This window comes from Leptosomus discolor, chromosome 8 (assembly GCF_034619465.1).
Source record: "Leptosomus discolor isolate bLepDis1 chromosome 8, bLepDis1.hap2, whole genome shotgun sequence".
NCBI classification, from domain to species: Eukaryota; Metazoa; Chordata; class Aves; order Leptosomiformes; family Leptosomidae; genus Leptosomus; species Leptosomus discolor.
This window is the reverse complement of record NC_141398.1, coordinates 6,828,685-6,842,368: the sequence shown is the minus strand read 5'-3', so window position 1 is coordinate 6,842,368 and position 13,684 is coordinate 6,828,685.

Genomic DNA, 13,684 nt, shown 5'->3' with positions numbered 1-13,684 from the left:
ATCTCATGAAAATCCATGATTTTGACAACTCCTTCAGCTCAAACATTCTCAAACAACCTTCCAGTCATCGTATCAGAGACAAGGTTAAGGTTATTTCTTAATAACATTTACTCTTTTTAATTTAAATAGATTTTTGTGACAGTGGTCCATAATGTGTTGAAATATCATTAATATCCAAAAGTTGTACTTAAAGAATCCGGTGTTGAGGTTGTCACATACCTGGCAGCATCACCTGAGCCTCAGAAATACAAAAATTGTTGGCTTTACATGTGAAAATCTCCCACTAGGACCTTAAATGCCCCTGACTTATTTTAACATCCATATTGCTAAGTCATGATTTAGACAACTTTCTCTGACCCTCTTAAGTAAGTGTTATTTTCACAGTAATGTATGACTTCAAAAAAACATCAAAGGGCATGGTATTTTCCTGGCATTTACTGTAAACCTGAAATTGATACGTTTGAAATGCCACAGGTAAACACAGATACTGGGCTCAACACGTAATGAAGCCCACACATCCCAGACTAACAAAGGTAGCATCGGATCAGTGCTTGAGCTGGATAGAAACTCAAACTATGTTTCCTGGCTACTTGCTTTAGGCCACACTGCTTTCCCATGATCACAGAAGAACTCTGACTGTATTTTGATTCAGTATTCACATGTAAAGAACATTTGTTAATTGACCATTTTAACACACAGTGAAACGTGTGAGCTCAACACAAGCGAAGACTTAGAGCCAATTTGACACATATCAAGTGGGTGCATTGAAAAGGCAACTTCAAAACTGAGGGCTTGTTTTAAGTGGTTTAAACCTATCCTCTAAGCCAACTTTGTTGCTAAAAAGCTGCAGAGGTTTAAAATAAAAATAACACATTCTTAGCCTGTTTGCATTTCCTATTGAAAGAGCTTGTTCATCTTTAATCTTAACTCTTTATCTCCAGAACCTTGAATAGGGGAAAAGGACAGAGACTATACCAGAATCCTTTGCTCTATCAACAGATACATGGGAATTAGAAAATAACCCTCTGCTCATTTGCCAATAGCCTTTGCAAGTCACCTAATTAGATGATTAAGTCATTAAAGGGATATGCGCATCTGAAAAGCCTCTAGTCAGCCTCTGAAATCAGAGGAGATAAAGACAAGACTCTTATTTCTTTTTTCTCTTACACTGAAAAGGTAATTAATCCATTTAACTCTGCCTAACAGTGCTTTTCTATAGTAAAAAGGAGAGACTGAAGCAGGATAGCTTTTCAGAAACACTCTTTGAAACACCAGAATGACAAATGCCTCTTTCTTTTGCATGCCACATGAAGAGGTTAGGCTTAGCCCCCAGTGGTCAAAATTATTTAGACAAGAGATCAGGAGCAGTGTGTGTAATGGGGACTTTGGTATTTGGGATGTTACTACCTGCTAATTTGACTTTTTTGTAGCTCAGTACAAAGACTATCTCCAGAACAGCATTTAAGGCTGGTAAATAGAATTCTGGAGAGAAGATTATTTAGCATTGTTCACTTCCTCCTACACAGGCTTCACAGATTCAGTCTTGGGTACATGTCACCTGCAGGATAGGGGATGACTTCCAAAGGGTAACAATGAGGCTGTGACTTCCAGGCCTCTACTGTAAAGCTGGATGTAGAGTGTTGGAAATGACAGACACAAACACATGTGCTGCTCTAGCAACAAAAGCAAGCTACACATTTTCAGCTGCCAACTACACTGTACGTAAACCAGTGCTCCCATGCTCAGAACCGGTAAGATCTCCCTCTGTGTAAGGTTTGAGGTTTAATTTCTGTTAATACGTTTTGATATTTGCAATACAACACAAGAAACGAAGGCAAAATGCCACTGTTATGTCAGCGGCAAGAAGCAGAGCTCAAAAAACCCTTAACCCACAATGCTGTTGCAGGGTCTCGTCAGATCAGAGAGCGCAACCCGTGTGGCAATAGCTCAGCCTCATCACTTCAACGGCGTGGCAGGATCTGAACGCATGTGACAGTGGACAGAGGTCTTATGCTCTGCCTCGCAATTCACCTGTCTAGAATTAAAATTTGTGAATGAAGTAAAGAAAGAAAGAATACTCCTATAAGCTTAAAACAAGACACTTTTTCCTCTACTTCACTACTCTAGAATTTTTCCTGGGTCTGGCAACAGAAATCCCAGCAACATTATACAGCAAAAGGCAACATCAAACATGGAAAGCATATTACTATAACTAACTGCCATTATTGTTGTAAAATCTGACATCTCGACGTCAAAAAAATTTCTGGTTTTAAGCCACTTTCGGAGTAAAATCTTGTGTCCTCACACAGTTTTGTACTTACAGTGTTATAAGTTAAATTAGAACATTCTATGATTTTCACAATAATTTTTTTGAGAGAATTCAGCATCAATCTATTCCCTGTTATTCTACTGTATGTAACCCAGGTAGTGATTCAGTACTCTATCAAGCACAAGGAAAGACAGAGAAACCACTCTGAAAGGTTTAGTACACATTTTAGCGTACATTTTAGTAGTACAGTTTGATTGAAATTTTCAGTGACAGTAACAGAGACAAACGACCTGATATATGGACAGACAACACTTTCCAGGTTTTGTGACCAGACTACTGAGATGTGCCTACATATATGCATACTTTCTTGGGAGGGAGGGTGCAAAAAATGAAGCCAAAACTTCATGAAATATTATAGATCCTTAAAAATCCATGAATTGTCAAAGAAGTCCAAATTTTTAATTTAAGAGTCAATTGGCACCTTGATATCAAATAGATATACTGCTAGGATGTCTTCCTTTAGGCAAAATGATTATCAGTCATCCTTAGATGACAGCAATTTAATAATAATACCAACATGAATTATTAATTTCTAACAATACTACAAATACATTGAAAATTTCTTGTCATCCCTTGCCTAGAAGGCAATAAATGAAACTTCCCCCAGATAAACTGAAATACAGCTCTTAAGCCATTACTTTTCTCTGAAGAATGCAAACAGATGAAACAGTATTAACTTAGCAAATGCTCTTTATTTTATTCATTCTTCAATAGTTTGTTCTCATTTATACCCTTATAGTAGCTTTGCTTTTTCCTTGTTTTTTATAGTCTCTCTATTTGGTACGCACAAAAGAAAATACCTACCTCTCACCTCTTATGATTCAACGAGTTCTTTCTGTCCCACACTAATTAATGGGACTCAAAGTATTTTAGAACTATTTTAACTTCATATATAAAAAAGGAAGTGGTCAAATGGCAAAGAAATATGTGTCTTGAGAATGTCCTGGCCTAATAATTTTCCAGTTTCTTAAAAAACTTAACTTGTACAGGAATGGACAGATCATGAGTAGATCAAAAGGCATTGCATGTTATTTTAATGCTAAGGCCCTTAACAGACAAACGTTAATCTGTATGCAAGTTCATTACAATATGAGAAACTGGAAAAATAGCAACAGAATCAGTTTTAAAACTACCTAAACCATTCTTCTGAATTCTTCTGATATATCAAATTTATTTTCCCTCATTATAGAAAAAGAAAACATATTGTTTCAGATCTTAGAATATCCTAGCTTTGTAGAGAAGGGGAGCAAAGCTGAAAAACCTAAGGCTACAAACTCAGCCTTAAGCAAAAAAACCCTGCCAGTGTCTTGCTTGAGTGGCCCTTGAGAAATCTGTGAATAAACATTTTTTGCTCTTTTTGTACACATTATTTCCTTCCTTCCCTATTGCAAATTGCATTACATACTTTTGACTGAAGGCAATAACAACAATACCAGGAAAAGAAACACATTTCAAAGGACATCTAGATAGTAACCTCTCAGTGGTTGAAATCCTTCAAAAAAAGTGTAGCTTGCAAATGTAACTAGTACCATACCATAAGGCAAACCAACTCAAGCTATCAGTTGAATTACATATTTGGTATCTTGCTGAAAATTTCTAGTGGTTAGCATTCCATCTGTACTGAAGAATGATTTTTGCCAGGACAACATAGCATATGTAGTTATTCTAACCTACTGATGAAACAGACTTAGTTGCAAACATTTCATGAAATATTATGAGGTGCTAAATATGTACTTTTTCCATAAATTAAATTAGTCATTAATTGCTAAACAAAATGTAAGAATATGTAATAGAATGAAAGAAAGGAATGTAATGTAAACACAGAAAACATTGTGACAACAGTTGTTGCAAAATAGCTATATAGAAAAGAGACGATACGCTGTCAGTAATTAACAGGTAGGAATTAGGTCAAGATTAGAAGAAAAAGATGAGTGGCAGGGCAGGAGAATTCTGGATAGCAGCTAATTCACCAGTGAGGACTTCAGGAAGTAACTAACATATCTGTATAAAAGAGACAATTTAAATCCACTTTTAGGGCTGAGGTAAAGACTTAACAAAACCTAGTGCATGTATAGATTCTGTGTAAGGGATAAGCATTACAGAGTTAGCATTGAAAAGCTCTGTCATCATAAATTCCCTTCTTCCTTTTATGCCTTAGGTCAGCCTACTGTTTCCAAAACCTTCTTATAAAAATAGCAAGTTTCTGTTTCCTTTTGTTTTTTTTTTTTCTGTTTCTTATTTCGCCAGCTGCTTCCTTCATACCTCCTGTACACTGAGGGCTCCCCCTGTACATAAATTCCCATAATGCAGTTGTGCAGAGAAAAGACTATATGCAGGAGCCGAAAGGTGATTTTTTCAGTCAGTCTTATGTTAACAGTTTTTACTGTTTGCTGTCTAAAGTTCTTTTGCCAGTGCAAAAACATCAAAATACTGTCAAAGCTGTAATCTTCCTGGCTGGCATAGGTCAGGAGAGCAAGTCTGATGTAAGTAAGCTTTAAGTATCACAGTCAGAGCTAAACAGCAAAGCTTAACAACACTTTCCAATGCAAAAAGTATTTACTGCATTTTGTTCCCACATGACCTTTTCCAGACTCAATACTAGACAAGCTCCAGGTCACGCTGTGCAGAAGCTTAAGATGTTGGTACCCCACCGGTCTGTTCTTCCCCAACAACAAAATCAGCAAAAGGGCAAAGCTGACCAAGTAAGAAGTTGGGCTGCTTAGCATCGGTCCACCGCCGCTGTTGATGTAAGCCCTGAGGTTTCCTGCTGATGCAGCTGAGGTGCAGACACATGTTGTAGTAACCTCCCGGATGAGAAGTCAGCTAGGGACTCAAAACTGCTGCCTATAAATTCATTACAGGCCTTCTTTCAATGCCATAACAGACATCCTCAAGCTAACAAAGTGGTCTTGCGAAGAAATTTTCAGACCGCATAGAGTCCCACTAAAAAGCATATCCATTGACTTTCAGTATTACATCATCACTTTGCAGTCAGTTGGATGGCTCTCATGAAAGGTCAAATGCACAAATGGAAGACTTGCCAGGATTTATTGTAGGTATTTATGCACTATGAGTTACCAATACCCACTTTCCAAGACATCATTTTGCTCTTTGGATTGCACAGTGATAGTGAATGGAAAAATACAGGTTATTTCTATCCCAGGATTTATCCCTGCTCAATTCAACTGTGTTTTGCTCTTCAGACAAAGTGATAACTTGAAGAGAAATGACCAGAGCTTTTTGGAGCACAGTAATGCCATCTCAAACAATCCTCTATCAGACCTTGGCATGCCCCCTCTCCTGTATTCTCTCCTGAATTCAGCAGGAGGCTTCCAACATGACAACTGATCTACTAGGCTTCCTACTGAACAAGCCAGAGCTTTATATTGGATAAGCCACTTTAAAGGTAGCTGTGAGGAGCCTGCCAGCCATGAGCTGCATGCAGATGAAAGTGAATAATGCAACATGCAGCATGCAGCAATATTCTGCCAGTACTGATTCCATCTACACAACAAATACTCATCATGTGCACATAGACGGCAACCGAATCAATTATAATCTTTCAAGAAGGATAAAAACAAAGACTTACGTTTTCAAAGCAAATGTCACCAAAACAGCTAAAAAAGACAAAAGCCAGATAAATATATGAATAGAAAAGATCTCTTGATTACTCTTCTCATTGTAAACTGCATGGTGAGGGGGGTTTTATCTCCTGTTTGAAGGGTCATAATAAAAAGTCTGAAGTAAAAACCGTGTTTAAGTTTTCATCTTCGAAAAAATCTACTCTGAGTAAGAAAAGAGCTGATAATATTTTAACACGTAGGGATCAAACTAGCAGTGCCACTCACTATCAGAAAGTCAAATACATTTGAAGCATGCTATTTTCAAACTTTCTTGCCCTAAAGAATAACGAGCTTTCTAGTGAAGCCAGTGAAAGTAAATACTCACTAATAGAAACACAGAAATATCAGATGACTCCTACCTGGTAGGGAAAAATAATGCACTAGCCCACGTTTACTGCTTTTCCCTTATTTCTGAAAGACAAGTTCCTTCAAGATAAAGTGGCAGTACAGCTTCTGCCACTTAAATACATTAGATAATTGAGACACAGCATACACATACAAAGTATGTGTTTAATCTACACTCTGAGGGGAAGAAAGTATAGATACAGAACGAACAAACATCTAAGACCTGCCAAATTAAAACAATGAGATACACATTGAGTCTCATAATTGTTTCATTAGGTAGTATATTAGGCAGTGCTGCAAAATGCTTATACTGAAGAAAAAAAAAATTATGTTTTATCTTCAAGCTTCCATTCTCACTTACCTACTACCACTTACCTACCTAACAAGCAAGCAGTCGTATATGCCAAAACACAATTAAATAATTAATTCAGTTCACACCTACTCATTCCCTGCTCCCAAAGCAGTCTCTGTGGTAGCTGATAGCACCCCCTTTGGCTTGTGGAATGGTTTCAGAAGGTGCTCCTTCAAGAGGGAACCAAGACCACATCCAGGTTAGTGGTCTTGTGCCCCGCAGTGGTCATATCCATCTTAGACCAAAAGTGTGTCTTAGCTTTCAGGAAAATGTATTGTAGTCCTGTTTAAATGCTGTTTGTTGTTAATTTCATTCAGTGTGGAAATGAACAGAAGTAGTCAAGTTGATGTGTGAATGTACTATTTATAGGGTGTCAATCAACCTTTCTGCAATTCTAATCTAAGTCAAAGACATCAAAAATATAAGTAATGTTTAGTTATCATCATAATCATTATGCATTATGTTTATTAATGAGACAGCGAAAGTATGAATGTCCTTTTCACAGTTTAAGAAAAAGCTGAACAATTTTTAACACTACACTTAGTTATTGATGAAATTTTGCATTGCTCTGAGAAAAAAATACAGAACTCAGACAAGTTTGAACTCTTTTCCGCCAAACACCACCTCCCTTTGCAAAGACAATTTCAAGATGTTCAGATATGTCTCAAAAATCATACCACAAATTGAAAAAGTTGTTTTTCGCAGTTTCAGTGAGATTTCTGGAGTCCATCAGGCAGGATATGGCTGTGAATCATAGCCTCAGAACATGAAAAATAAAAAGTAAAAGTCACAAAGACTAGAGCAGACATGCATTTTGAAAAATGTCTTTCATTATGCTGTTTTCCTCTGATCTTTATTATATTTGCCTACACCTTAACAAAAGCCACAGAAATATGTGAAGTAATATGAATTCATGATGAAGTAGAGGGAGATGAGTGAATTTAGCTGTTGCTATTCATAACTGCAAAGAACAGCAGCCTTTCCTCTCTATTCAGTGCCTCTCTGGAGTGGAAAAATCTGTCTCTAATTTTCCATTTACCTTCAGTGGTAGATTAGAAAACATTCCCAAGTGGAATTGTAAATCTTTGACCGCACTCCTTAAGAAAGCTGATTTTTGGTTTCTTTCAACAATGAGTTACCCAAGTTTATTGTGCAGAGAATTGATTTTGTCACATTCTAGTGTGTGCCTAATCTGAGGTATTTACAGATTGTGTAGATAGGAATTAGCAAATTTCAAAATAATGATGAGCATGAGTTCCTAAATGAATCAAATGCTCAGCTTCATGAAATTATTTTGTAGGTTATAACTTGCTAGCACTGCCAAAGGCTGTTTCTTTTCTCAAAGGCATCACATGCTCTCACACACTCCCTTTCCAGCAGAAAATTATAAGATTTGCTTGCACATAAGAAAGGGTCACTGTGCAATTTCCTTTTACTATAATTTGAAATCCCGCAAATATAATTTCTCATCATACTCTAGGGAACATAACAGTTTTGGAAAAGTCCAAAGAAAAGGTAGAGCTGGAAAAAAAAACAAAACAAAAAACATTAAAAAACCCAAATCCCCACTAATTTCTGCAAAGTCTTTTTCTGTGTTTTCTCCTAAAAAGGCAGCAACTACCATCAGGCTAGTTTGCGATATTTGGGTTTCAATGAAAGAAAGGAAGTTGTACAAATAAATGCCCTGACAATATTTTGGGTTAGAAAGGTTATTTCACATTCTTCCCAAACGCACACATTTAAGTGTGGAATCATACCTCCTATACACTAAATTTTCCTTGCTTGTCTACTGAAGCATAAGAATTACATAGTGATTCTAAAGCTCAAGTTATCACCATGCATAGAAATTAATAATACTGACTTATAAGAAGCTTTAGCTGACATTCACAAACTTACAAGGGAGCCTGTTATATATTTTTGAATGTCTGTCCTGAAAGACCTAAATACTGTTTCAACAACACTTTACAATCAGAAGTCATTAATTCTAAACGATTTCCAAATAATTAGTCAACAGCCAGCTAGTTATTCTAGGATAGGATGCTGTAACTCACTGTTTTTAGTGAGTATATCACTTTAGTGACTACAACAATTAGAACTCTCTAGGCAAGAGGGTTACGCTGATTTGTTTATCTATGAGAAACTGCATTTTCAGCAGGTTAAAACTGAGGGCAAAGGTACAACTCAGCAAATACAGCCAGCTATCAAACTGGAGGACAGGGTATCCTGTTCGATTTAGATATTTAGACCTGTAGATATTTAGACCTTGTTTACAATATTCAGTCTTTCAAGCAGAACCCAAAACTTTGCAAAAACATGCTCCAGAGCTGTAGTTTAACAGCACATAAAACTACCATAAGCCCGTATATGAGAACTGAGAGTGAAGTCAACAATAATGACAAAGAGCTTCACAGTAATATGACGCCAATATTTTCCTTGATGCAAGCACATATAACCTCTGGATTTTAGAATTATGTTCCATTTCCGTTACTCCCGCTTTACATCTTTGTATGGGACAGTCAGTCAATGGTCTATAAACCATTAAAATGAGGGATAGTCAAGCATTTAGGAAATGGATGGCATCTCATGCTACACCGTGAAGACAACTGATCTTTCTGCAGGGTTTCAGGAGTTCCCAAGTCCTTCTGGGCCTAATATGGACCCTTTCATTTGAAGTACGTTATTAAAATTTTAAACGTCTGCTTTCTTTCTGCACCCCTTCTTGTTTCGAATGAAGGTGGGGAAGGAGGAGCACTGCCTACAGTACTGAAGATGCATTTTCTCCTCATCCCTCTTCAATTAACACATTGACATCCTCTGCTTTGTTCTGTTTCTTTCCTAAAAATTCCTGAGATTCTGTGTGGGTTTTTTGGCTGTGGCTGAGCTGCGAACTGATGTTTTTGCAGAAAATATTTTCTCCTGTTGTGTTTCAGGGTGCCAGAGACCACTTCACCCTGCCCACAAGTGCATTGCACAGAGTCCTGCAGAACGGGAGAGCAGGGAAGGGCCCTATATACCTCGGAATAGGCAGCTGTTTCATCTCCATGAAGAAGAATCAGTGCTTCAAAAACCTTCCCTGAAGGGAGAAACCCTGTCTTTGTTCCCCTGGCTATAGGGAAGAAAACAGTGCTGGTGTACAAGCCAAGCCTCCCTCGGAGGCCGTTCTTTCCTCAAAAGACACCGTCTGCAATGTGATGTTTCTGACCATGGTCAAAATCTCTTCTCACCCACTCCAGCGAAAATGTGGACCCACTCCACCGATTACTTATGGGATGTTGTTGTGTTACGTGACACAGTCAGGTTTAGAAATGCAGGATAAAATACGCAGAGCTTCCTTTTCATGTCTCCTTCCTTTGCAACACGTTTCCTTTAGCAGCAGGCAGAGTACAGAAGGCTGGCAGATCAGATACAAGAGCCAGGTGATCCCCTGGCTGATGAGGGGGTTTGCACTGTCATTGCAGGCACCGGTGAGTGACTGAATGCCTGGCATTTCAGAAAGAAGCCTGACTTATTTTCTTTCCTTGCATTTGAAGGAACTTCACAGTATTTGACAGGTCTTAAAACTGTGCGTATCTGCTGCCATGTAAGAAGTTTGCCTCTAATTCAGATAGATACAGTAGATAAATATTACCTCAGTAGGGTTTACTAAAAGTCTTAAATCAACAACTATGCAGTGTAGTTAGAACTATATGCATGCAGAGCAATTTTAGGCTTTTGACATCTTCACAAAGCCAGTGGTGGATACCCATTTTCAGACTCTGAGAATGATTACATGATAACTTGGCAGGCCAAGATGACAGCATGCAGCTGGTAAGCTGTTTCTAGCTGTCATAATAGGTAGTGTTTGAAAAGGAAAAAACAAAGGCTTGCTTTAATGAGGCCTACAGCAGCAGCAAACTGAAGTTATAAACACATTTGCTGCTATTTTGAAATTTTCAGTGAACTTTCTTCTTACTTTACATTCCTTTTTTAAACACATTTTGCTGTCTGCCTTTCTAACTTCAGCCACCGCTGTGTGCCGTCTTGTGTAAAACTTACTGGGAGACATTTAAGGGTTATTTTTTGTTTGTTTGTTTTTGGGGTGTTCTTTTTTATCTTTATCCCATGTCTCCTTTGAATTTTTCCTTGAAGAGAGAAACTGTTTCCTCTAAATACAACCATTTGGTTGAGTGTAAAAGTGTTAATTGGGGCATTTATTTACTCTGCCGAATTAAATTCCACAGTGATTCTACACAGAGCTTCAGCAAATCCAGTATTTTTTCTTCTGAAAGCCTATGCAGGTGGCGTCAGTACTGGATATTCTGTTTACAAATCATTAATGAAGTGATTGTGGCTTTTTTCATTTGCTCACACTTTTGAACTGCTCAGAGCGACACATTCCTAAATAGGGAACACAAGAGCAGAGAGAAGCACACAATAGCCTTATTATGGGGGCCACACAAACACTGGTAGTGCTGAGGGTTTATATTAACCCAATCAATTAAAGATGTACGGAAAGAGTTCAGCTAGTAGGGGACTGGGAAAAAACGGTACACAGCAATGAGTTGCTAGGCATGCTAATCTGGACTCTGAAATTTTCGCTTAGTGCTATATCTGAGCTTTCTTCCTGCACAATAAAAGGTCCCTTTCAAAGCTGAGAGTCCTTAGCAGTGCAACCATTGGAAGTCACTGCATTCTCTGAATGAAATAAATGCCTTGCTTTAATGTCTATAAGGCTTGTGTAAATTTCCTTCAGTACTAAACCATTAGAATTCTGAAGGAAAAATGCATATATTAGGCTATACTGTATCCCTATTGTGCACTAAACATCAACTCATGCTACTGATATGGAGTTTAAAAGCTTAAATAAAGTGTGGAGCTCCTGCTGGGCAAACAAGCTGAACTGGCCCAATGAAGTAACCTTTTTGTTAAGAATTCTCATTTGAATAAACAGCATGGTAGAATTGCTGAATGCAGATGGCTTAAGTGTTTGGGTTTCTTCTGGAAGAAAAAATAAGTTTTAGCAGTTTTACACTTTCATGAAATAAATCATATTTTACAAAGGACAAGTTCCCCAATTTCTCACAGATTGTGTGGTAGAAATTAAAAGAGTTAGTAGCTAACTGGCTCATTTTCAAGGCTGAATCAAGGCCAAACAAATACACAGATTTTATTCTGTAATTCTCCTGTTGTATGCTTGTCTATGCAAACACACATACACACACATGGATACAGAAAGACATGTCTCTAAAGATATGTAAGGTCTCCAAGGAGTAAATGAAAGCTCTGTGCTTAGATTTTGCATTATTTTTGTGTTCTGCGCTCATCTGTGATACTTTTTTGAATTCAACGCAACGACACGAGCCTACCAAGAGCTATGAAAGACTTAGCACAGCACATGCCTGTCTTAGTATAGATGCTTTTCTTCAACTTTTATTGCATTCCCTACCATTTGCTAGGTAGATATTTTTCCTCCTGTCAGCAGAACGCTGGTCCTGTTTGCCTCCTTCATCTCTGAAAGTGAGCAGGTGGTGGGAGACTCTACTGATCATGCAAAGAGCCCACAGTGCCATCTCAGATAGAATATAACAACTGAGAGATACAAACATTAATTTGGGATACCATTTAATGGGATGCCATTGTGCAAATGAAAGTGAGAGTTGACTGCGCTGAGCTGTCCAGTAAATACCCCAATCTCTGCATCTTTTATAGGAACTGAATAAGCTCCTGGTTTTAATCGCTACTGTTGGATATCTATTCTTCTTGAAGAGATATCTCTCTGATCTGAGATAATCTGAACAGAAGTTTGTGCCAGAAAGTGTTAAAGATGCTGAGATGATTCTTTAGCTCCACAAAGTGACTAATGGACAAATAAGAAAGATTGGGGAGGTGGGAAACAATAAAAACATCTGTCAAAAACCTGTCTTTGAAAGAGTCTGCTGAACAGAGACAATTGTATTGAAAGAAAAAAAAAAAAAAAGATGAGGAATTGACAAAAGTTGTGGAGAAGAGAGGGAAAATTGTCAAGAGTCAATCAGATAATCTGATTACATTTATATCAAGAAAGATTTTCTAACAATCAACATCTGTAAACCAGAGGTCTGCGTGTTGGAAAAGACAAATGGTACTGTGCACCAAAACTCTTAAGACAGAACTTTTCTCTAGCTGCTTTGTTGCTGTTTGGTCCCATAAAGGTGAGGTAAATTTCTAACATGCTGTAAATAGCACTAGTCTTTATTTAATCGTTATTTTTCTACTGATCTCATAGCACTTTAAATAGTTCTGTAGGTCTATGTATTTGAACTATATATGAAGTGGGTTTTTTTCTCTCACTATTCTACAGAAAAAAAAAAATACATAAGCATTCATTGCAGTTGTTGGACTGCATATATAGAGAAGTGGACTTATGTCCCCAGCCACATGGAATAGTCTGTAAGCAGGGAAAGAGGCCAGAAGAAAAATTTCTGATGAAAATTCTATCTTGATTTTTCTCATGGGAGAGTTGGTTTTCCTTCTCAGTTTGTTTTTACAGTGAATTCTTGGTAATATTTTCAGTTGAAGGCCACTATTGAAGGCCCCTGTGCACAGAGAGCAGAACAATGAATTCTTAACAGTTACCATTACAAGTTCATTTTCTAGCAAGAGCAAACAAGTCGTCGTATAAATATCTACGTACTACTTTTTAAAGAAAACAAGATTATTCATTTCTATTGTAAACTTGGAAGAATAAGTGCATTCAATACACAATTTTGTTGGACCTTGTCATACTTCTACTTAGAAATAGTAAACCCAACTATTTATGGAGTTTTATTTGCATTGAGATGTTAACGCACCTTGCTATGTAGCTTGTCTCAAGTTCTTCATCTAAAAATCATTCAAAACCTAAAAAATTAGAAAAAAAAAAGAAAGAGGGCTGAATAGTTTAATCTACTAAGACAGCCAGCATCAGTGATTTGGAACTCTTCTGCAACATGTCTAAGTGGAAACTTGATGATTATCGCAGGTAGAACTGTTATAGTTCAAACAAAAACAAGTTTACCATCATCAAGCAGTAAAGCA